Source organism: Ovis aries, chromosome Y, assembly GCF_016772045.2.
Source record: "Ovis aries strain OAR_USU_Benz2616 breed Rambouillet chromosome Y, ARS-UI_Ramb_v3.0, whole genome shotgun sequence".
In the NCBI taxonomy this organism is placed as follows: Eukaryota; Metazoa; Chordata; class Mammalia; order Artiodactyla; family Bovidae; genus Ovis; species Ovis aries.
The window spans coordinates 4,689,645-4,711,657 of NC_082741.1; the positions used below are offsets into that span (position 1 = coordinate 4,689,645).

The 22,013-nt window shown below is 48.3% G+C and overlaps 1 protein-coding gene across 4 annotated transcripts in view; it reads left to right on the plus strand.

Moving 5' to 3' along the window:
- LOC101118590 (steroid sulfatase) overlaps positions 1-22,013 on the plus strand; it is a 227,089-nt gene that overhangs the window by 27,654 nt on the left and 177,422 nt on the right. The window contains exon 1 of one of the 4 annotated variants that reach the window (XM_042242174.2): positions 15,865-15,905. The exons of the other annotated variants lie outside the window; for them this stretch is intronic. The gene's annotated coding sequence lies outside the window, so the exon portion shown is untranslated. Of the gene's footprint in view, positions 1-15,864; positions 15,906-22,013 lie in introns of those variants that run through there. 4 annotated transcript variants of the gene reach the window in all.

A 22,013-nucleotide genomic window follows, 5' to 3' on the forward strand; every position in this document is an offset into this window, starting at 1 on the left:
AAAACAATGAAATGCGTCAGGCGGAGCTTTCGGGGAGAGCAGGGGTCGTCAGTCTGAGCACTGATGATGTTTGGGGCCACATGTCCCTTTGATATGGGGGCGTCCTGTGCACTGTAGGATACTTAGAACCTCCCACTTAGAGACAGCATTGCATACCTCCGCCCCGGTCCGATAATTATCTCTGGACACTGCTGAAGGCTTCTCGGGAAGGCGCAGCACCCCCACTTTAGACCTTCTGAACTGGAGACAAGAAGTCGCACCCGGGGTATATGCTAAAAGCGGGAAGACGACCCTGGCGCGTTAGTCTTCTCCACATCTCCTGGCAGCTGCTTGTTTCTGCTGGAGGCTGCCCCGGCTTGCCCGAGCTGAGTCACTGGGCCAGGGTTTCTTGGGTCCCTGCCTGCCACCTCCATCACAGAGGAGGAAAGCCTGGGGTTGCATCAGTTCTCGGGTTGGCCAGGATGCTCTTCAGCATAGACGGGCCTGGCCAGCACCTGCCTTTCTCACCTTCTTCTCTCCAAGCCCTGGCCTCCCACTCCCAGCCCTTTGTAACCAGGAAAAGGCAAAGACTAGGAAGCCGAGTGTTTCGACAGCTTGTTTGGCAGCAACGCTAATTCTGGATCCAGGAATGTGAAACTGACGTAGCGTTGAATACTCTTTCTTTATCTGAGAGAATGCCAAGATCTCTTGTGTTTATGGCTGCAGAACTGTTAATATGTGTGATGGTGGGGTGTGGTCCAAAACTTCACTAAAGGTACATGCTGAGACTTCCCTGGCGGCCGGTGCTTAAGACTGCCCGCTTCTACTGTAGGGGGCAAGTGTTCCCCCCCCAGCTCCCTGGTTGGGGATCAAAGATCCCGCAAGCTGTGTGGTATGGCCAAAAAATAAAAAAGTATGTGGATTATGTGATTGAAGATATATTGTATCTGTGTATGTGAAGTTAACAGTCAATTTATACATATCTGGGTATTTTTAATCTATATATGTGATGGTGATGGTGAATATATACATATATAGGTTTAACATATCTCTATGTATGAAGGTGAGTGAGTGATAGTTGCTCAGTCATGCCTGACTCTTGGCAACCCCATGAACTGTAGCCTGCCAGGCTCCTCTGTCCATGGAATTCTCCAGGCAAGATTGCTGGAGTGGGTTGCCGTTTCCTTCTCCAGGTTATATGAAGGTAATGGTGAATAAATATATGTCTGTATTTGCATATATATTCCCTCTTTATTAAATGACAAGTGAACAGATAATTTCAGTTTGGCTCACGTTGACCTCTAACATTGCATACGATTCTGATGTACAGCGTAATGATTTGACATACCGTATCTATTCTGAAATGATCACCATAATGTTCGGTGAAGATCTCACCCAGTTACAGCCTTTGCTTGTTGTTAAATGCTGTTAATGGTGTGAAGATGAATGCTTCATTGTAGAAAACTACTCTCTTGTGTTACGATTGCCATAAACTGTCCTGAAGACAGTTCAGCTCTGAAGGTGGGGGAGGGTTCTTTGAATCGTTTTAATAAATTACTTTTTTTTTTTAGTAAAAGCCGTGACCTTGTCAAATCCAAACACTTCTGAATTCTGAAACCCACCTGGGCATTTCGGGACTGTGGGTCAGGAATTGCGATCGCCAGCAGGTCCCTTTTAGCCTGTGGTGGCTATGAACATCAGATGCTGCTCGTGCTGGGTGGGTTTCTTCCCATTTACTGTGCCGTCCTATGCGCCCATATACACTTAGAAGCCGCTTTTACCACTTGCAACCTCGTGACTTTTCTATAGGCTATAGCTTTGCGATACTGTGAAAACGCTCAGAAATCTACGTGTGCCCAGAAAAGCTGAGGAGAACGGCTGTGCCCCTTGGACCCTGCGCCCAGACGTGAACAGCTTCTGACCCTCACCCCCAACGTGTGCGCCTGAAAGGCAAAGCATTCTTTACTCAAATAGACTGAGGGGTCATAAGGGCCCAAGCTGACATTCAAACCGAAAGGCCTGTCCTGACCTTGGAAAGGCCAGCTATGTGATTCCATAAGAAACAGTGCCATTTTTGGCTCATTAAGAAGAAAGTACGGTTGTCCTTTGGCGAGCTTGTCTGCTTCTGGGTCAGGATTTCCCAGCCTGAGTGCAGCTGACGTGTGTTGCTGGGGAATTCTTTGTCGTCCAATGGGCCTTGCGCGTTGTCGGATGTCGGATGGTTCGTCTCCTCCTTGGACGCCATCCAGGAGGTGCTAAGGGCATAAGCCCGCTTGTGACAACCACAATGACTCGGGATATCACCACTGTCTCCGTGGGTGGGGTGTTGGGAAAGGGCTGCAGAGTCACCCCTTGTTGACAACTGCTAGTCAAGAAAAAGCCTTCAAGAATTAGTAAGACAGAGGGTCGGCCCGAGAGTAGGATTCTCCAGCCTTGGCAGAGATGACGCCTGGGGCCGTATCATTCTTTGCGTGCAGTGCATTGTGGGATATTCATTTGCATCCTTGGCGTCTACCCACTGGATGCCAGGAGCAACGCTCACAGCTGTGACAACGAGAAACGTGTCCACACCGCACCCCGTGTCCCCTGGAAAACAAAGTTACCGGGGCTTGACAGTTCTTGTTCTAGGTGGGGCGTTGTCCTGTGTGTTCAACCCTATACCCGGTGGTGTTTTCAGTCACTCAGGCGGGCCTGGTTCTTTGCGACCCCGTGGACGGTAGCCCTCCAGGCTCCTCTGTCCATGGGATTCTCCAGGCAAGAAGACTGGAGTGGGTTGCCATTTCCTCCTCCAGGGGATCATCCCAACCCAAGGACTGAATCCTCCTGCACTGACAGGTGGATTCTTTACCACTGAGCCACTGAGCTGGGAACAACAATAACAAAAAACCCAAAAGTATATTCTGTAGAGAGTGTTGGGGCCAAGAGTTTTTCCACTCCACTGTCTTGACACATGTCCCATGGTTGACTCATCCAAAGGGGTGTCAAAAACCACTCATCTTCCTGGGCGTTCTGGGTCACATCATGTAATGTACATATCCTGAGGCAGAGTCAGTATGCTCGGCAACACGCACGGGATTCCAGTAGCTTCTGACTGCCAGTGAGTGCAGGTGATGAGTTCAGTGATCAAGGAGGTGGAAGTCACGTGTGTCGAGCGCTGCTATGGCTGCACACGGAAAGAGTTTTTGGTTGCAAGTGACCAAAACTCCATGGTCTCCCTCGCTCAAACCCAGAAAGGGTTTTTTTCATTTCCAGGCGGTCAGAGGGAGGGTTACAGAGTCAAAGGAGGAGTCCAGGGGTGGCGGGGGCAGGCACGCTTGCTTGAAATACAAGTGGAGAATTCTTTGTAAGTCCAGTAGACTTGACTCATCACTACTGCTTACAATGCCGGAGACGAAGGTTTGATCCCTGGGTCGGGAAGATCCCTCAGAGGAGGGAATGGCAACCCACTCCGGTACTCTTGCCTGGAGAATCCCATGGATAGAGGAGCCTGGCAGGTTACAGCCCATGGGTTCACAAGGAGTCGGACACAACTCAGCGACTAAAACAACAGCTATGGTTGCTATGTCTGTGAATTGCTGGTTTTGCATCCTGGTTAAATGGAATCGTGTTATTACCATTTTATGTACACTTGGGAATGGGTGTTTTGGTAATTATCCATCCAGTGACCACTTTAAATTTAATGGCTTAGAACAATAGCCACGAACTATCTCCAAGTCTGCAGGTCAAGTATTGGTACACGGCTTAGCTGGCTTCTCTGCTCACCGTCCTTTACAAGTTTGCAAAATGTTGGATGTGATTTGTGTCCATCTGAAGCTTGGGATTCTCTTCCGAGCACTCTCAGCATGTTGGCAGAATCTAGTTCCCTGTGGCTGTGGGCTCCTCACTCCTAGGCATCAACCGTCCCTGCAGGCGTTTCACACCATGACTATCCCATGAATGCCAACAGGCCAGCACCTCTTCTGAGGCTTGGAGCCTGTTTCCAAGGGCTCCACCGATGAGGCCAAGGCCCACTGCCACCAATCTCCTCTTTGAGTCATACAAAGACAATTGACTAGGGGACCTCAGTCACATCCCTTCACTTTTTCCATGCCCTACTGGTGAGAAGCACATCTTAGGTGCCCCCGCTCACGTGCACATACTCAACAGGAGAGAATCATACAAAGATGTGGGTACCAGGAGGTGGAAGCCAGAGAGGTCATCTTAGAATCCTGCCTACAAAGGATTTCCTTTTTCTGGGAGGACATGGGAAACCTCAGTAGGATTTACAAGATGCATGCTGAGAACCCAAGAGCCTAGTTACATGCCATCTTTTGGAGAAAGGATATGTAAGCAAAAATGAATAATGTTGTCATTGTTCAGTTGCTCAGTCATGGCCGACTTTTTGCGACCCCATGGACTGCCGCACGCCAGGCTTCCCTGTCCTTCACCATCTCCCAGAATTTACTCAAACTAATGTCCATCGAGTCAGTGATGCCATCCAACCATCTCATCCTCTGTCATCCCCTTCTCCTCCTGCCCTCAATCTTTCCCAGCATCAGGGTCTTTTCCAATGAGTCGGCTCTTCGCATCAGGTGGCAGAAGTATTGGAGCTTCAGCTTCAGAATCAAATAGCTCATTTTAGCATTGTTTATTTACATTTGATGTTGATAAAGGAATGAGAAATCCAATAAATAATTGAAGATTCCATAGTGTTACATCAGAATCTCCTCTTACTCACTGAAGCTCTGTCTTCATCTTATTCATAAACATGTGTGGTGCTGGGGTGGCCACTCTGAAGAGAGAGGAGATGAACAGGAAAGAACAGATGCTTTCAAAGTGTGGTGTTGGAGGAGGCTCTTGAGAGTCCCTTGGACTGCAAGGAGATCCCACCAGTCCTCCTAAAGAAGATCAGTCCTGGGTGTTCATTGGAAGGACTGATGCTGAAACTGAAACTCCAATACTCAGCCACCTGATATGACGAACTGACTCATTTGAAAACACCCTGATGCTGGGAAGGATTGAAGGCGAGAGGAAAAGGGGGCAACAGAGGATGAGATGGTTGGGTGGCATCACCGACTCAATGGACATGAGTTTGAGTAAACTCCGGGAGTTGATGATAGACAAGGAGGCCTGGCCTGCTGCAGTCCGCAGGGTTGCAAAGGGTTGGACAAAACTGAGCAACTGAACAACAGGCAGGCTTGATGAGGTCTCTGTGGACAAAAGGACCTTGCCTCCCAAAACCCAGCAGTCTCCTTCCACTATGAGCCTGGCTACCTGGTCAGCCTTGCCCTCACTCCCCCACATCAATTTCAGTCCAGTCAGGTCTTACAGCCGAAACTGTTCTCTTATTGATGAGAAATTCTCACTGCACTGTCCTCTGAGTGGTCCGATCCTTCTGTGCTTATCAGAAGATTCCCTGCACCCGAGTCTGTGGTCCATGGGCTAAGCTGGTGGGTTCAGATCGTCACCAGCTGTGACCTCCTGTCCTGTGCGCACTCCCAGTGGGGGTTTGCCATTGGCCCAAATCTCCATTCGAGGATGTAATATCGTGCTTGTGGTATTAGGAAGCTTGGTGGTATTTTCTTTTTCCTTTAAAGTAAACTTCAGTTTGATGTTTCTTTTATTTCTTCATTTGTTTAATTATAATTTCCGGCTGTGCTGTGTCTTTGTTGTCTCACGGGCTTTCTTTTGTTGCAGAGACCCAGGGCTCCTCTCTAGTTTTGGACCTCAGGCTTCTCAGTGCAGTAGCTTCTCTTGTTGTGGAGTGAAGGCTTGAGGGTGTGTGGTCTTCAACAGCTGTGGCGTGTGGACTCAGTTGCTCCACGGCACGTGGGGATCCTCCTGGACCAGGGATTGAACCTGTGTCCCCTGCACTGGCAGGCGGATTCTTTACCAGGAGCCACCGGGGAAGCCCCCTGCGTTTCTTTGTTAAATTCTTTGTATCAAAAGCCTGGGGTGAAATTCACCTAACATACAACGATCCTTTTTATTAAAAAAAAAAAAAATGGGATGGGGAGGGAAGTGGGAAACAGGTTCAGGACGGGGAACCCATGTACACCCATGGCTGATTCATGTCAATGTATGGCAAAACCCGCTACAATATTGTAAAGTAATTAGCCTCCAATTAAAATAAATAAACTGATTTAAGAAATTTTTTTTTGCTCCACCAAGAGGAGCCTGGTGGGCTGCTGTCTATGAGGTCACAGAGTTGGACACAACTGAAGCGACTTAGCAGCAGCAGCAGCAACGCATTGCACGACTCCGTTCCTTTTTGTGGCTGAATGCTACTGGTCTCACGGCTGGACTGCATTCCGTTCACCCCTTTCCCTGTCGATGAGCGTGCGGGTGGCTTTCACATTTTGCTTCTTGGGGAGCCTGCCGCCCTGAACCGAGGACATACGGATGTCTTTGAGAGAGCGGGGCGAGCCATTCGAGGGGTGCGGCCAGCTCACCTGGCCCTTCTGTGTTTCACTGTCTGAGCAGCTGCCGTGCCGTTTCCCGTCTCAAGTTGCTATCGTTGTCTTTAAGTCTTTATGGGGTTTGTTACAACACTCTTTCTGCTTTATTATTATTATTTTTTTGGTCTGTGAAACAGGTGGGATCTTAGCTCTCCATCCTGGGACTGAACCCACACCCATTGAAAGGCAACATCTTTTTATTATTTCTTTAAAATTTTAAATGTATGTATTTTTTAATTGAAGGATAATTGCTTTAGAGTCTTTTGTTGCTTTCTGCCAAACATCAGCATGAATCAGTGAGACCTATACACAATGTCCCCTCCCTCCTGAACTCCCCCTCCCGCCTCCCTCCGCATCCCACCCCTCTAGGTTGTCCCAGAGCCCCTGAGTCATACCGGAAGGCAAAATCTTCACCCCTGGACCACCAGGGAGGCCCCTCCACTCCGAGTTTCAGGTTTTCAACCTCTGTTCATTGTTGAGGTCTTCCTGTTGAACGGTTCTCACTGATTCAGCTGAGCACCCCTGAGACATTTGGTCAGAAGTTACATTCAGGGAGATGCCTTTTCACCAGGAGAGGTGGCTTGGCCAAGCCTCTCTTTGGATCAGGAGACCCTGGAAGACTGTCTTCCCTGCAGCCTGTTGGGAAAGGCCGAACTGCCAAGGCTCGGGTGTAAGGACCCCAGAAACCAGCACCCCTGAGATGCAGGGCAAGGTCATGGAATGATGCTCGCTCCTCGGGCAGGTCCCTGGGTCCAGACAGGCCATTAGGCCTGTCCTGCCGGCTGCAGACAGGCCTGAAAAAATCCCTCGGGATGATTCCTGGTTGGGCGTCGTCGTGGGCGGGACTGCCGATGTTCTGGGTGGGGGCGGCGATCCCAGGACTCTGTGAGTGGTCGAGCAGAGTTTGCTCCTGACGTTGAAATGTGACGTGGAGCCAGGAGCAAACAAGGTCTCCTGGGACCCTCCCGCCACCTGTCTGATCTCCAGCACAGGTCACGGGCCTCTCTCTGCCCTCCACCCCACACTGAGTCGCTCCCAGCCCAGCCGGCCTCGGTCTAGGGATACAGTTGAAGGTCTTGAAGTCCAGAAGGTGGAACCAGTGGCCCATCACTTCTGTTGCTGCGGTTCAGTCGCTCAGTCGTGTTTAACTCTTTGCGACCCCATGGACCGAAGCACGCCAGGCTTCCCTGTCCTTCACTGAGGTTGTTCCAGCTCTTGTCCATTGAGTCGGTGATGCCATCCAACCATCTCATCCTGTCATCCCTTTTTCTTCCCGCCTTCAATCTTTCCCAGCATCAGGGTCTTTTTCAATGAGCTGGCCCTTTGTATCACGTGGCCAAAATATTGGAGCTTCAGTATCAGTCCTTCCAATGGGCATTCGGTGTTGGTTTCCTTTAGGATCTCCTTGCAGTCCAAGGGAATCACAGGAGTCTTCTCCACACCACAGTTCAAAAGCATCAGTTCTTCGGCACTCAGCCTTCTTTATGGTCCAACTCTCCCATCTGTACATGACTCCTGGAACAACCGTAGCTTTGACTACACGGACCTTTGTCAGTAAAGTAATGTCTCCGCTTTGTAATCCGCTGTCTAGGTTGGTCATAGCTTTGACTAGATGGACCCCTGTCAGCAAAGGCTGTGAATATTCAAATTCCAGTTATGTGAGGCCCCTTTATCTTTGGGTTGACTGCAGTAATCCCCACCTCTCTTCCAACTCTCATTTCCACCCTCAATAAATAAATACACTTCTGTCCAGTGGGCCCATTACAAGGTTACAGATTTTATCAAACAGAATATCGTGAAAGAGGCTGGGTGACTACTTACATATAATTTTCAGCCAAAGGAGGGCTTCTAGCTAAGGAAAAGAAGCCTCCCAGGTACAATGGTGTGTGTAGAATACACGTGGTGATACCTAATTCCATATAGCATTGGAGCCATTGGAAGAATCAATATGGGGACTTTGGGCGGCCTTCTTTTAAAAATTCAGGAATTTCAGTGGGGGCTGGGGGTAGAGGCTCAAGAGGGAGGCATATATGTATTCACGTAGGTGATACATGCTGTTAAACAGCAGAAAGTAACACAGCATTGTAAAGCAACTTTACTCCAATTTAAAAAATGAGTCAAAAATTGCGAACATGCCCATCCACCGCTGAACGTAGCTGCCACCAGAGTTTTCAAATGGGAGGGCTCTTCCTGTGATTTCTTTGCTTTGGCACCCTTTAAGCTGGATGCACCTTGTGCACGACATTATACTTTGATTATTTTTTCTTGGTTCAGCTGGTGAGCTAAATTGGAGGGGCAAGTCCATTGAGACCTGTGATAAACTACGTTGTCAGAGATATTCTGAACCATGTCTGCTGCCCTTTTACATTTTCCTTCGATTGCGACAGGGCTTCCCAGGTGGCTCAGTGGAAAAGAATCGGCCTGCGATGCAGGAGACACGGGAGATGCGGGTTCGATCCCTGGGTGGGGAAGATCCTCTGGAGGAGGGCATGGCAACCCCCTCCAGTGTTCTTGCCTGGAGAACCCCATGGAGAGAGGAGCCTGGCGGGCTACAGTCCGTGGGGTCGCAAAGACGTGGACGCGACTTAAGTGACTGAGCGTGCACACGTGCACGAAGGTGACAGTTGGTTGCTTATCAGTTTGCTCAGGATGCTGCCCACAGTTACGTGTATTCACAGACTTTCCTATATTTTTCAGTAAGACTTAGGATTTCCCTCTTCACCAAACCTGTCGTCCCCTAAGGCATCAGTGCTGTCCCAGGAGAATCTTGCCTGAAGCACGAAATCCATTGCATTCTCAGCTTCACCGTCATCTCTTGTAGAAAACACTTCTGCTTGTCTTGAAAAGGATGCACGCTGTGGCTTCTTCCTAGGCTGCTGGAAGAATAAACATTCTGGAAATGAATTTCTTTCCGTGCAGTTGGAAACCAAAGCAGATATGCCATTTCTGCATTCATGAAAACATGTTTACCAAAACGACTCTCCATCCACCTTCCACAAACCATATGGTGTGTGTATATGTGTGTGTGTGTGTGTGTGTGTGTGTGTGCTCAGTCGTGAAGTGTCGCCCACCAGGCTCCTCTGTCCATAGCATTCTCCATGCCAGAATACTGGAGTGGGTTGCCATTTCCTTCTCCTGCGGATCTTCCCACCCCAGGGATCGAACTTACATCTCCTACATTGCACTTGGATTCTTTACCTATTGAGTCATTCAGTTCAGTTCAGTTCAGTTCAGTTCAGTTCAGTCGCTCAGTTGTGTTCAACTCTTTGTGACCTCATGGACTGCAGCACGCCAGGTCTCCCTGTCCATCACCAACTCCTGGAGTTCACTCAAACTCATGTCCATCGAGTCAGTGATGCCATCCAGCCATCTAATCCTGTCGTCCCCTTCTCCTCTCGCCTTCAATCCCTCCCAGCATCAGGGTCTTTTCCAATGAGTCAACTCTTCACATCAGGTGGCCAAAGTATCAGAGTTTCAGCTTCAGCATCAGTCCTTCCAATGAACACCCAGGACTGATCTCCTTTAGGATGGACTGGTTGGATCTCCTTGCAGTCCTGGGGCTTTCCTAATCGTTGAATTTAAGTAAATTCAACTGGAAAGAATTAGCATCTACCCTGGGCAGAGTTTCAGTAATAAAAACCTGCTTTGATTTAAAGACTTGCAAGATTCCATGGAAATACTCTTGAGCATGGGCTTCCCTGGTGGCTCAGTGGGTAAAGAATCCGCCTGCAATGCGGGAGACCTGAGTTCAATCCCTGGGTTGAGAAGGTGCCCTGGAGAAGGGAAAGGCTACCCACTCCAGGATTCTGGCCTGGAGAATCCCATGGACTGTATTGTCTGTGGGATCGAATAGAATCAGACAGGACTGAGCCACTTCCACTTTCAATCTTGAAGATACTGCTGTCTTTGGAGAGCTTACTAAAAATCATGCCTTTGGACTGTCCATAAAGAGAGTATCGGGGACTCATTTAAGACAGGGGCAGTGAAAAGCCCTGTGCTTGCGCTCCGGAAATCCATGTGCCATTGAGCCACTGTGCCCACACCGTGTGCAAACTCTCCAAGGCCTCCAGAGGCCCGGTGATTGGTGAATGTGGCCCTGAGCCCCTGAGCTGGGACATTCCCATGCACTCTGTCCTGTTAGTTTCCTCCGTGAGTCAAAGCCTGTTTGCTTTTCTCTCTGAACGTTTCTGCCCGTGCATTATTGACCTTTCTGGAGACCTTGGCTTCTCTCAAGCATGTTCATTCCCCATCCTAACGGGGCTGCCTCAGAGAGACGCTGTGGAAGGTCCGCCCGACTGGCCGTGTCCCCACGGGGAACATCAGGATACACCTGACTCACACCCACGTGTTTAGCAGAAAGAGAGAAGGGCTTCCCAGGGGGCACTAGTGGCAAAGAAGCCGCCTGCCAATGCAGGAGACATAAGAGACGCAGGTTCGATCCCTGGGTCGGGAAGATCCCTTGGAGGAGGAAACGGCAACCCACTCCGGGATTCTTGCCTGGAGACTCCCATAGACAGAGGAATCTGGCAGCCTACAGTCCATGGGGTCGCCCAGAGTTGGACACGACAGAAGCGACTTAGCATGCACGCACACATGAAAAAGAGAAAAATGATAAAAGATCTGAAAGTGCAACCACCTTATTCAATTTACACTGGCACGCGAGCACACTCTGTTCTAAGGTTACATAGATATATTTTTTTATATATTTTTTAATTCAATCTATATCATTTTTTTTATATGATGTAATATGTGTTTACAACTTTTTCAAGGGACATTTAACATATTATGAGGGCTTCCCTGAGGGCTCAGATAGTAAAGAATCTGCCTGCAGTTCGAGAGACCCGGGCTGTATCCACGGGTCAGCAAAGATCCCCTGGAGAAGGGCATGGCAACCCACTCCAGTATTCTTGCCTGGAGAATCCCATGGACAGAAGAGTCTGGTGAGCTACAGTCCATGGGGTTGCAAAGAGTCACACACGACGGAATGACTTACTTTTCACTTTACATATTGTGAAATTCAACCACCTGTACCATTCAGTGGTTTTCATTAAATTACCAAGTCATGCTATGATCACATTCTATTTATCACATCAATCAGTTTTAGAACCTTTTCATCACCCCAGCGAGATCCTTTAACGCCCATTTCTTTAAATCCCCACTGCCACCCTTTGCCTGAGTTTGTTTTTAAAAAGTCGTGTTTTTCTCCATTTCATCGTATTTCTTGTCATCCTCCATGATGACGGTCATCACATGTTGACAGTCATCAGATTATATCACTCTACGACATGACCTTATAATCCTTGTTTTGCGAGATCCCAGAACTAATCGCTCGGGTGTAAGGAAGTAAAACCTTTGAGTCCTGTCAACCCTCTTGCCCCTCACTGTTTGGAATGCTTGCTGCTGCTGCTGCTGCTGCTAAGTCACTTCAGTCGTGTCCGACTCTTTGCGACCCCATAGATGGCAGCCCACCAGGCTCCTCTGTCCCTGGGATTCTCCAGGCAAGAACACTGGAGTGGGTTGCCATTTCCTTCTCCTGGAATGCCTGCCTTCACACTAAATCATCTGACCCCTCTTCTGCCATTTTCAACGTCTTCTCCAAATTGCTACTTCTAATTATGCTCATTTCCAAAGGAAAGGTGTACAGAATGCTTTCCTGGACTTAGGTCCTCAAGACCCGTTTCCCTTATAAACAAGTGAGAGGTGTACAAGCCATCTGAGCCAGCAGGGAAACCATTCTTTGTCAACGAGATGAGATGATCGTGGCCGGTATTGTCAGGGTGTTGTCGTTGGAATCTCCCTGGGGGCTCAGATGGTAAAGAATCTGCCTGCAGTGCGGTAGACCTGGGTTGGCCCCCAGAGTTGGGGAGACCCCCGGAGAAGGGACCTCTACCCACTCCAGTTTTGTTGCCTGGAGAATCCCATGCACAGAGGAGCCTGGCGGGCTACAGTCCATGGGGTCGCAAAGAGTTGGACACGACCAAGCGACCTTCACTTTCAGTGTGTGTTTGAATACGTGTATGATTATTTCAACAGGCACAGATAATAATAGGATTAAGGGAGCTGTGTTAATATGGGCAGCTTGTGTGGTTCTTGGGCTTCCCTCGTGGCTCAGAGGTTAAAGCATCTGCCTCTAATGCGGGAGACCCGGGTTCGATCCCTGGGTCGGGAAGATCCCCTGGAGAAGGAAATGGTAACCCACTCAAGTGTTCTTGCCTGGAGAATCCCTTGGACAGAGGAGCCTGGTGGGCTACAGTCCATGGGGTCGGAAAGAGTCGGACACGACTGAGTGACTTCATGCTCACTTTGTGTGGTTCTTAATAAAGACTGAAACTTTAAATCTGCACGTAGAAGCATGCTTGGGTATTATTTGATCAAACTGGAAGTGTTAGTCACTCAGTCGTATCTGACTCTTTGCGACCCCAAGGAACTATAGCCTGCCAGGCTCCTCTGTCCATGGGATTCTCCAGGCAGGAATACTGGAGTGGGTTGCCATTTCCTTCTCCAGGGGATCTTCCCAGCCCAGGGATCGAATCCAAGTCTCCTGCGTTGCAGGCATGTTCTTTACCATCTGAGCCACCAGGGAAGTCGTCATTTGGTAAGGGTTTTCGAAAGAGAGAAAAAGTGAAGTGATGTAATTTGGAAATATACAGTAGATACCCAGGCTGGGTCCAGACTATGAATAATGAGTTCTTACCTTCAGGTGATAAAAATTGGCACAGAAGCCCAATGTATCTGGAACTTTGATGATCTGAAAATTTAGCTCATGGACATCCGCTGGAGGTCTTGCCCAGCTGAAAGCTTAGTATCTGATAAATGTCTCTTCTTTCTGGAGACTTCATCGAGCAGATAAAAATATTCCTCTGGAAATTGACTGTGATAAACTAGGAAGAATTGGTCGGTGAAGCGAAGTGGATAGGCATTCTCGGGAGGAAGTGACCCGACTCTTTTTAAACATGTGAAATAGTAAACGGTCAACACGTGCCCCGAGGTTTAGAGTCGTTCAGATAAAGATAGATTTTATCTCCGGGCCAGGGACTGCGAGAAAGAAATGACTCAAACATTAGAATCGACTCACACATGAATATCTGCCATGGCAATCACAAATCCTTAAAGATCCCAGTGGGGAAGGGAGAGAGTAGGAAGTCGGTATAGAAAAAAAAAAAGATGCCAAACTTTGAAAGGGGATGTTTGGGAGGCTGGGCAAGTGGCAGAGAAACGTCATGTCAGGAAGACCAAAAAGCCCAAACAAACTCATCGAAACACTTAAGATGAAAGTGAGGTCGCTCAGTCGTGTCCGACTCTTTGGGACCCCGTGGACTGTAGCCCACCAGGCTCCTCCATCGTGGGATTTTCTAGGCAAGGGTACTGGAGTGAGTTGCCATTCCATTCTCCAGGGGATCGTCCCGACCCAGGGATCGAACCCGGGTCTCCCACATTGCAAGTAGATGCCATTTGGTGCAGCCAAAAAAAAAAAAAAAAAAAAAGCATGGTGCTCTAGTTTCCAAGTCTACCCAGGCATTTTCTATGCACTTTGACAGGATAGCAGACCCACTGCCTCAGACCTAGTCCTTAGGAAGGTAAAAATACACGGAAACAGCATCTGTCTTTTCAAAGTTCCAAAGCTCATAACAGCAGATGCTTTGGCTGCCCCACCTGGATTCATGTGTCTGCACTTTATGCACCTAATTTCAGACGGTGGTGATGACTTTCTTAGAGACCATCCCGTGGAAATGCTCGCTTGATCCATGGCAAAGGATTGCCTCACATCCTGAGCTGTCCTTGGCATTGCGTGTTGTTTGATTCACTAATAAGGGAACCCCAGGTGGCGATAGTGGTATAGAATCCACCTGCCCGTGCAGGAGACACAAGAGACTCGGGTTCGATCCTGGGGTCAGGAAGATCCCCTGGAGGAGGAAATGGCAACCCACTCCCGTATTCTTGCTTGGGGAAATCCCATGGACCGTGGAGCCTGGTGGGCCCAAGAGACTTGGGTTCGATCCCGGGGTCAGGAAGATCCCCTGGAGGAGGAAATGGTCACCCACTCCAGTATTCTTGCTTGGGGAAATCCCATGGACAGTGGAGCCTGGTGGGTCCATGGGGCCGCAAGAGATTTGCTAGCACAAACTAAGACTCCTCTGTGGTTCCCGCCATTACAGATCCACCCACCCCCACCCACCCCCATCGAATCCGTAGATTCACAGCTGCTCATTTCATGCATGCGTGCATCTGTGCGTGCTAGCTAGGTCACTTCAGTCCAACTCTTTGGGACCCCAGGGACTGCAGCCTGCCAGGCTCCTCTGTTCATGAGATTCTAGCAGGAAACTTGGCCTGTGAAAGCTCTACCCAAACAAGCTAACCAATTGGCCAACCAATGGATGTTGACAGATTTGACTCAACTCTCTCCCTTTAATGCATAGATGTGCCCTAGATGAAACACCCAGAAAGGTTATCTTGCAGTCTTGTTAAAGTCACCTCCTGTCAAATACAGGCCCCTGACAAAAGTTGCCCTTGGAGGCTAAGGTTGACCGCTTGTCAACAGGTAGGAATGTTCACCCTGTAGAGAGGCAAATCAGTTAGGGTCTGGAGACCTCAGATTTTACAGGGTGTCAGCTGGCTTCTGGGTGATGCTGGGTCAGGCACTCACCCCTCATGGGCACCCATGCTCTCACCTATAAACTGAGCTCTTTTGATTTTAAGTCATCAGTTCAGTTCAGTCACTCAGTGGTGTCCGACCCTTTACGAATCCATGGACTGCAGCGCACCAGGCCTCCCTGTCCATCACCAACTCCCAGAGCCTGCTCAAACTCACATCCATTGAGTTGGTGATGCCATCCAACTATCTCATCCTCTGTCATCCCTTTCTCCTCCTGCCCTTGGTTTTTCCTGATCTAGTATTAGGTCATTTGTTAGTTGCTTTCAAAGTAAAATTATTAATCTAGGATAGCTGACATATTCCATAAATTCCCCCACTCTCCTAGAATAATACTTTTACACTGAAACCAAGTAATTATGAGTCTGCCTCTAAATCACATTTTTAAATCGACATTCCAAGGTTGACAGGTTATTCTCTCGAGTTGGGTGCCGCTTCCCTGCATGCACCGCCAGGCCACTCAGCATGGCTGCTTTCTTGCTGTCTGAGTGTCCCCTGCTGGACCAGTCACTGCTCCGTGTACATGTTACTCACATGATCGGACGTGCCCCACCCCCGCCCCTTCGGCCAGAATGCCTCCACCTGCTAGTTTATTAAAGGACGATGGTTGTCCAGCTGAGGAGCCTGGTTTCCCTGGTAACTGATGGAGCCTGATGTGATGTGCCTGCTCAGTCAGTCGTGTCCGACTCTTTGCAACCGCATGGACTGTAGCTGGCCAGGCTCCTCTGTGCATGGGATTCTCCAGGCAAGAATACTGGATTGATTGCCATTCTCTCCTCCAGGGGATCTTCCTGACCCAGGGTTCCAACCGGGTATCTCTACATCTCCTTCACTGACAGGTGGGTTCTTTACCCCTATCGACATCTGGGACTGTCGGTCAGTTCAGTTGCTCAGTCATGTCTGACTCTCAGCGACCCCGTGGACTGCAGCACACCAGGCCTCCCTGTCCATCACCAGCTCCCAGAGTTCACTCAAACTCATGTCCATCTAGTTGGTGGTGCCATCCAACCATCTCATCCTGTCATCCCCTTCTCCTCCCGCCTTCAGTCTTTCCCATCACTGGGGTCTTTTCCAAGGAGTCAGCTCTTCGCATCACGTAGCCAAAGTATTGGAGTTTCAGCTTCAGCATCAGTCCTTCCAATGAACATTCAGGACTGATTTCCTTTAGGATGGACTGGTTTGATCTCCTTGCAGTCCGAGGGACTCTCAAGAGTCTCCTCCAACACCACAGTTCAAAAGCATCCATTCTTCAGCGCTCAGCTTTCTTTATAGTCCAACTCTTACATCCATACATGGCTGCTGGAAAAAACTATAGCTTTGACTAGATGGAAACAAAAGTGATGTTTGTCTGATACAGCTTGGAAGATTCTGCACATATTCAGGAGCTCAATTAGTTTTCCTGTTTAGCATAAAATAGTGACTCTGAAGCCTGGTTGGCCAGCTGCCAAGTCCCAAGAGGCAGCTGAGCTTCATCACTGGTGGTGAAAACACCAGTCAGTAGGTGAGGTCAGACCAAGGACAGTTAAGGGGGGACGAATATAAGAGGCACTGTTTTGCAGAGCCATCTGGGAAGGTGACCGTCCATGAGGTGTGGATGCAAACACCCCAAGGGCGTGTCCTCAGCAAGGAAGGGAGTCTGTAGACTGCACCGCTGTGCAAGGATGCAGGTCTCTGACCGCTGGCCATCGGCCGTGGTGAATCCCCAGCCTGCCGCCTGACTATCACCATCAGACACCCGGCAAAATGCGAGCGCACTCCAGCATCATGGCAGAGACAGGCTGTTTAGTGAGTTACTGCTGGCCTTATAAGTCCAGGGAAGTTTCAGAAATGTCCTTATGGCTGAGATGAAATACTTTTGTCCTATGAGGTGGTGTTGCAGGAATCACCTTTGAACCAAAAGTTATAGTTTGTACTTTGATTTTGTTTGCTATGGGTGTACCCAACTTTTTATTATAATTTTCCCCGCACTTAGATTTGATGTGAAAGAATGATCACCTGTACACCCTGCATAATTGATCATAGATTCAGTAATTGAAGGACCTCTTGATGAAAGTGAAAGAGGAGAGTGAAAAAGCTGGCTTAAAACTCAACATTCAAAAAACAAAGATCATGGCATCCCGTCCCATAACTTCATGTCAAATAGATGGGGAAACAATGGAAACAGTGAGAGACTTTATTTTCTTAGGCCCCAAAATCATTGCAGATGGTGATTGCAGCCATGAAATTAAAAGTTGCTTGCTCATTGGAAGAAAAGCTATGACCAACCTAGATAGCATATTGAAAAGCAGAGACATTACTTTGCTGACAAAGGTCCATCTAGTCAAAGCTGTGGTTTTTTCCAGTGGTCATGTATGGATGTGAGAGTTGGACTATGAAGAAAGCTGAGTGCCAAAGAATTGATGCTTTTGAAATGTGATATTGGAGAAGAGAGTCTTGAGACTCTCTTGAACTTGAGAGTCTCTTGAACTGCAAGGCGATCCACCCAGTCCATCCTAAAGGAAATCAGTCCTGAATATTCACTGGAAGGACTGATGCTGAAGCTGAAGCTCCAATACTTTGGCCACCTGATGTGAAGAGCTGACTCATTTGAAAAGACCCTGATGCTGGGAAAGATTGAGGGCAGGAGGAGAAGGGGATGACAGAGGATGAGATGGTTGGATGGCATCTCCGACTCAGTGGACATGAGTCTGAGCAAGCTCTAGGAGTTGGTGATGGACAGGGAGGCCTGGGGTGCTGCAGTCCATGGGGTCAAAGAGTCATACACAACTGAGCAACCAAACTGAGCTGAACAAATGAGCAAAGATTAAATAATTAAAGGGTTTACAGTTCAGTTCAGTTCATCACTCATTCACATCCGACTCTTTGTAACCCCGTGGACTGCAGCATGCCAGGCCTCCCTGTCAGTCACCAACTCTGGGAATTTACTCAAACTCGTATCCACTGAGTCGGTGATGCCATCCAACCATCTCATCCTCTGATGAGATGGGTTTACAGATGAGGACAGATTCAACAGTTGAAGGGTTTAGGTGATGATACACCTAATAATTGCAGGATTTATAAGACGATGATGATGTCAATAATTGAAGGGTTACAAATTTTCATAGACTCAATCATTGAAGGCTTACAGATATTCATAAACTCAGTAATTGAAGGGTATACAAATGACGATACAGTCAATAATTGAAGACTTTCCAGATGATGATCATAGATTCAATAGTTGAAGGATTTACAGATGATTATACTGGAAATTGATAGGGCCTCCCAGGTGGCGCATTGATAAAGAATCCACCTGCCAACACAGGAGATGCGAGTTCAATCCCTGGGTCGGGAAGATCCCCTGGAGAAGGGAATGGCAACCCACTGCAGTATTGTTGCCTGGAGAATCCGTGGACAGAGGAGCCTGGCTAGGGTTACAGTCCATGGGATCTCAAAGAGTCAGACACTACTGAGCGGCTGAACACTCATGCATGAACTGAAATCATAGTATTTTCGTTTGTGGATTTGAAAATTGACCCAACTTCTCAGCCACATAACTGAGTCCCGGCTGTGGGAAACAGGGCTTTGGAAGGGTCAGCTATCTGATTTGTTAATTCCAGATGTTGATACATAATGACAACTTGGCCCTGCTGCTGCTGCTAAGTCGCTTCAGTCGTGTCCGACTCTTAGCGACCCCGTGGATGGCAGCCTACCAGGCTCCTCCGCCCGCGGGATTTTCCAGGCAAGAGTACTCGAGTGGGGTGCCATTGCCTTCTCCGACAACTTGGCCCTGGCTCTGATTAAACTCCCAGGATTTTCACAGTCCTGGGTAACACAAGCTCTCAACACACCCTGGCTATAGATACAGAGTTTCTCACCTGAAGTCCTTGGAGCCAGTGGTACTCTGGAATTGAGTTATGCATATTTTACGAAGCAACATGTGTCTTTTCGAGATCTCATAGGACGCACACCCCCGCCCCCCACCACCAGCAGGTGCAGGCAGCAGTCGGTAATCAAAGGTGTTAATATTCGTGCAGAAAAATGTATGAAAATCTCTCCCCATTGGTTGCATGAAGACAAGTGCTGTAATAGTTACAGTGTATTCGTATACTGGTAAATTAAATTGTGTGAGGATGTCAACACCCTGGGCACTTCCTATCTCTAAGGAAAACGCGAGGTGTAGCAATTCAAAATAAGTAAAACACCTGTACACATACCTGTGGGGCTTCCCGGGCGGCTCGGTGGTAAAGAAGCCAGCTGCCGATGCAGGAGACCTCGGTTCGATTCCTGGGTGGGGAAGATTCCCCTGGAGGAGGAAATGACAACCCACTGCAGTGTTCTTGCCTGGAGAATCTCATGGACAGAGGAGCCTGGTGGGCTACAGTTTACAGGGTCAATAGAGTCGGACAGGACTGGGTGTGTACACACAGGCAAAATCTCAGTTATCACTGGCTGTGGGTCATTGTTTGGACAAACTACGTATGACCCTCTTCCAATCCGTTTTTTTTTTTTCCTGCCAGTGTCTAGCATCAGAGCCAGTTTAACGCTTACTGGACCAATCGTCTGATGCAGTTTTTCAGCCTTGGCACTAGTGATGAGTGAGAACACCTCGTTCTTGGTGGCAGGGGTGGGGAGGGGGGGTTTGTCCTGTGCTTCATGAGATATTTAGCAACATCTGTGCCCTCTCCCCACTGGGGGCCAATAGTAGTCTCCCTCTCCACGTCTGAGTTTCAGAAATGCCTCTAGGCATTGTCTAGTGACCCGCGTGGGGCAAAATCGCCGTGGCTCAGACTATCCCGCTGTTATTCTGCAAAGTGCCCTCTGAGCGTGGGCTGCTAGGCTTCCGTTTTGTCTTTTCCTTCTACAGATCTGGTTCCTTGTGGCAACACCGCTGTGAAAGGCATTGTGACTTAATCCCTTTAGGTGTGTTCACTCCTCTTCATAAAGGCCTGGTGACCTGCTCCCGTTAGACGTGTTTGTTCTTTTTGGTTCCTCTTCCTAAAGTGGCACATAAAGTGGTCAGAGGGCTTCCATGCCCATCTCCTAAATCTGCTTTCTGTAAATAACAGATGTGGGCATGAGAGAGGATTGTGTTGAATTGGATCTTCCAAGGGGAGTCACCCCGTTGTTCCAATTCACGTCCTTATGGTCTTAATCTGGGCAGATAATGTGAGGGTGAAGGAAGGGTCAGGAGAGGTGACCGTGCCTGGCAGAGGTAAAGGGTCAATGCTGACATCACCCTATTCCCATGCTTTGCTCTTTAAATGAAAGAAAAAATTCATTTTATTTTAAATATGTTTAAACTTTTAATTATTATTATTATTATTTTTACTTTACAATATTGTATTGGTTTTGCCATACATCAACATGAATCCACCACGGGTGTACACCTGTTTGCAATCCTGAACCCCTCTCCCACCTCCCTTCTCATACCATCCCTCTGGGTCATCCCAGTGCACCAGCCCCAAGCATCCTGTATCCTGCATCGAACCTAAACTTTTAACTTTTTACTGGAGTATGATTGATTTACGACGGCTCGGCTGGTAAAGAAGCCACCTGCAATGTGGGAGACCTGGTTTCGATCCCTGGGTTGGGAAGATCCTCTGGAGAAGGGAAAGGCTATCCACTCTAGGATTCGGGCCTGGAGAATTCCATGGACTGTATAGTCCATGGGGTCACAACGAGTTGGACATGACTGAGCGACTTTCACTTTAGTTTCAACTGTACACCAAAATGTATCATATATATATATATGATATGTGTGTATATATATGTATGTGCATAGATATCAGATGTATGTGCATATGTATGGAGGTACTTTAGTGGCTAAGTTGTGTCCAACTCTTGTGACCCCATGGACTATAGCCTGCCAGGCTCCTCTGTCGATGGGATTTTCCAGGCAACAATTCTGAAGCGGGTAGCCATTTCCTTCTCCAGGGGAGGTTCCCAACCCTGGGATCGAACCCAAGTCTCCTGCATTGCAGGCAGATTCATTACCCACTGAGCCACCAGGGAAGCCCAATGTATATGTATATAGAGTGGAATATGTATATACACGCGTATATATATGTGTGTGTGTGTGTGTACATACAAGTGTGTGTAGGTGTGTGTGTCTGTGTGTGTCTGTGTGTGTGTGGGCTTCCCAGATAGCACAGTGGGTAAAGAAATCTCCTGCAGTGCAGGACACACAGGAGACACGGCTTCCATCCCTGGGTCGGAAAGATCCCCTGGAGAAGGAAATGGCAGCCCACACCAGTATTCTTGCCTGGAGAATCCCTTGGACACAGGAGCCTGTCAGGAGGCCACAGTCCACGGGGTATCAAAGAGTCGGACACCACTGGAGGAACTTACCATGCACGCACGCACACACACACACACACACACACACACACACACACACGCATATTCTATAGTATGTTCAAAACCATTGATTTGGCTTTCTTTGAGTTCATTTTCATTTCATGTGGGGCTTCGAGACCAGAGATTGGAAAACTTTTCCTATAGACAGCCAGATAGTAAAATATTTTCAGGTTTTCATGCCAAGCAATCTTCCTCACAACTGCTCAACTTGGACTTCGTAGCGTAGGGCAGACAGATAATAAGTAAGTGAATGAGTGTTGCTGTATTTTTTGACTTTGCTTATGGACCTGGAAATATGAATTTCACGTTCTTTTAATGTGTCACACAAAAACGTTCTTTTTTCAGCTGTTTAAAATGTGAAAACCTTCTTAGTTGGCTCCAAAACCAGACAGGGACATAGTCCCATTTGCCTTGGTCTGTGAGCCCAGCTCTACTGGGAAAATATTTGTAGAGAAGTTGCTATGAGAGAGAAATGTTCCTACCCTCTTGACCCTTTGAGGTTATGTAAAGGACAGGATAACCACATAAAACCAAACCAAACAAATAGACAATGGCAAATAGTGACAATTGCTCTGGGGAGGATAGGGAGCAGTGCCAGGATTCAGCAACTG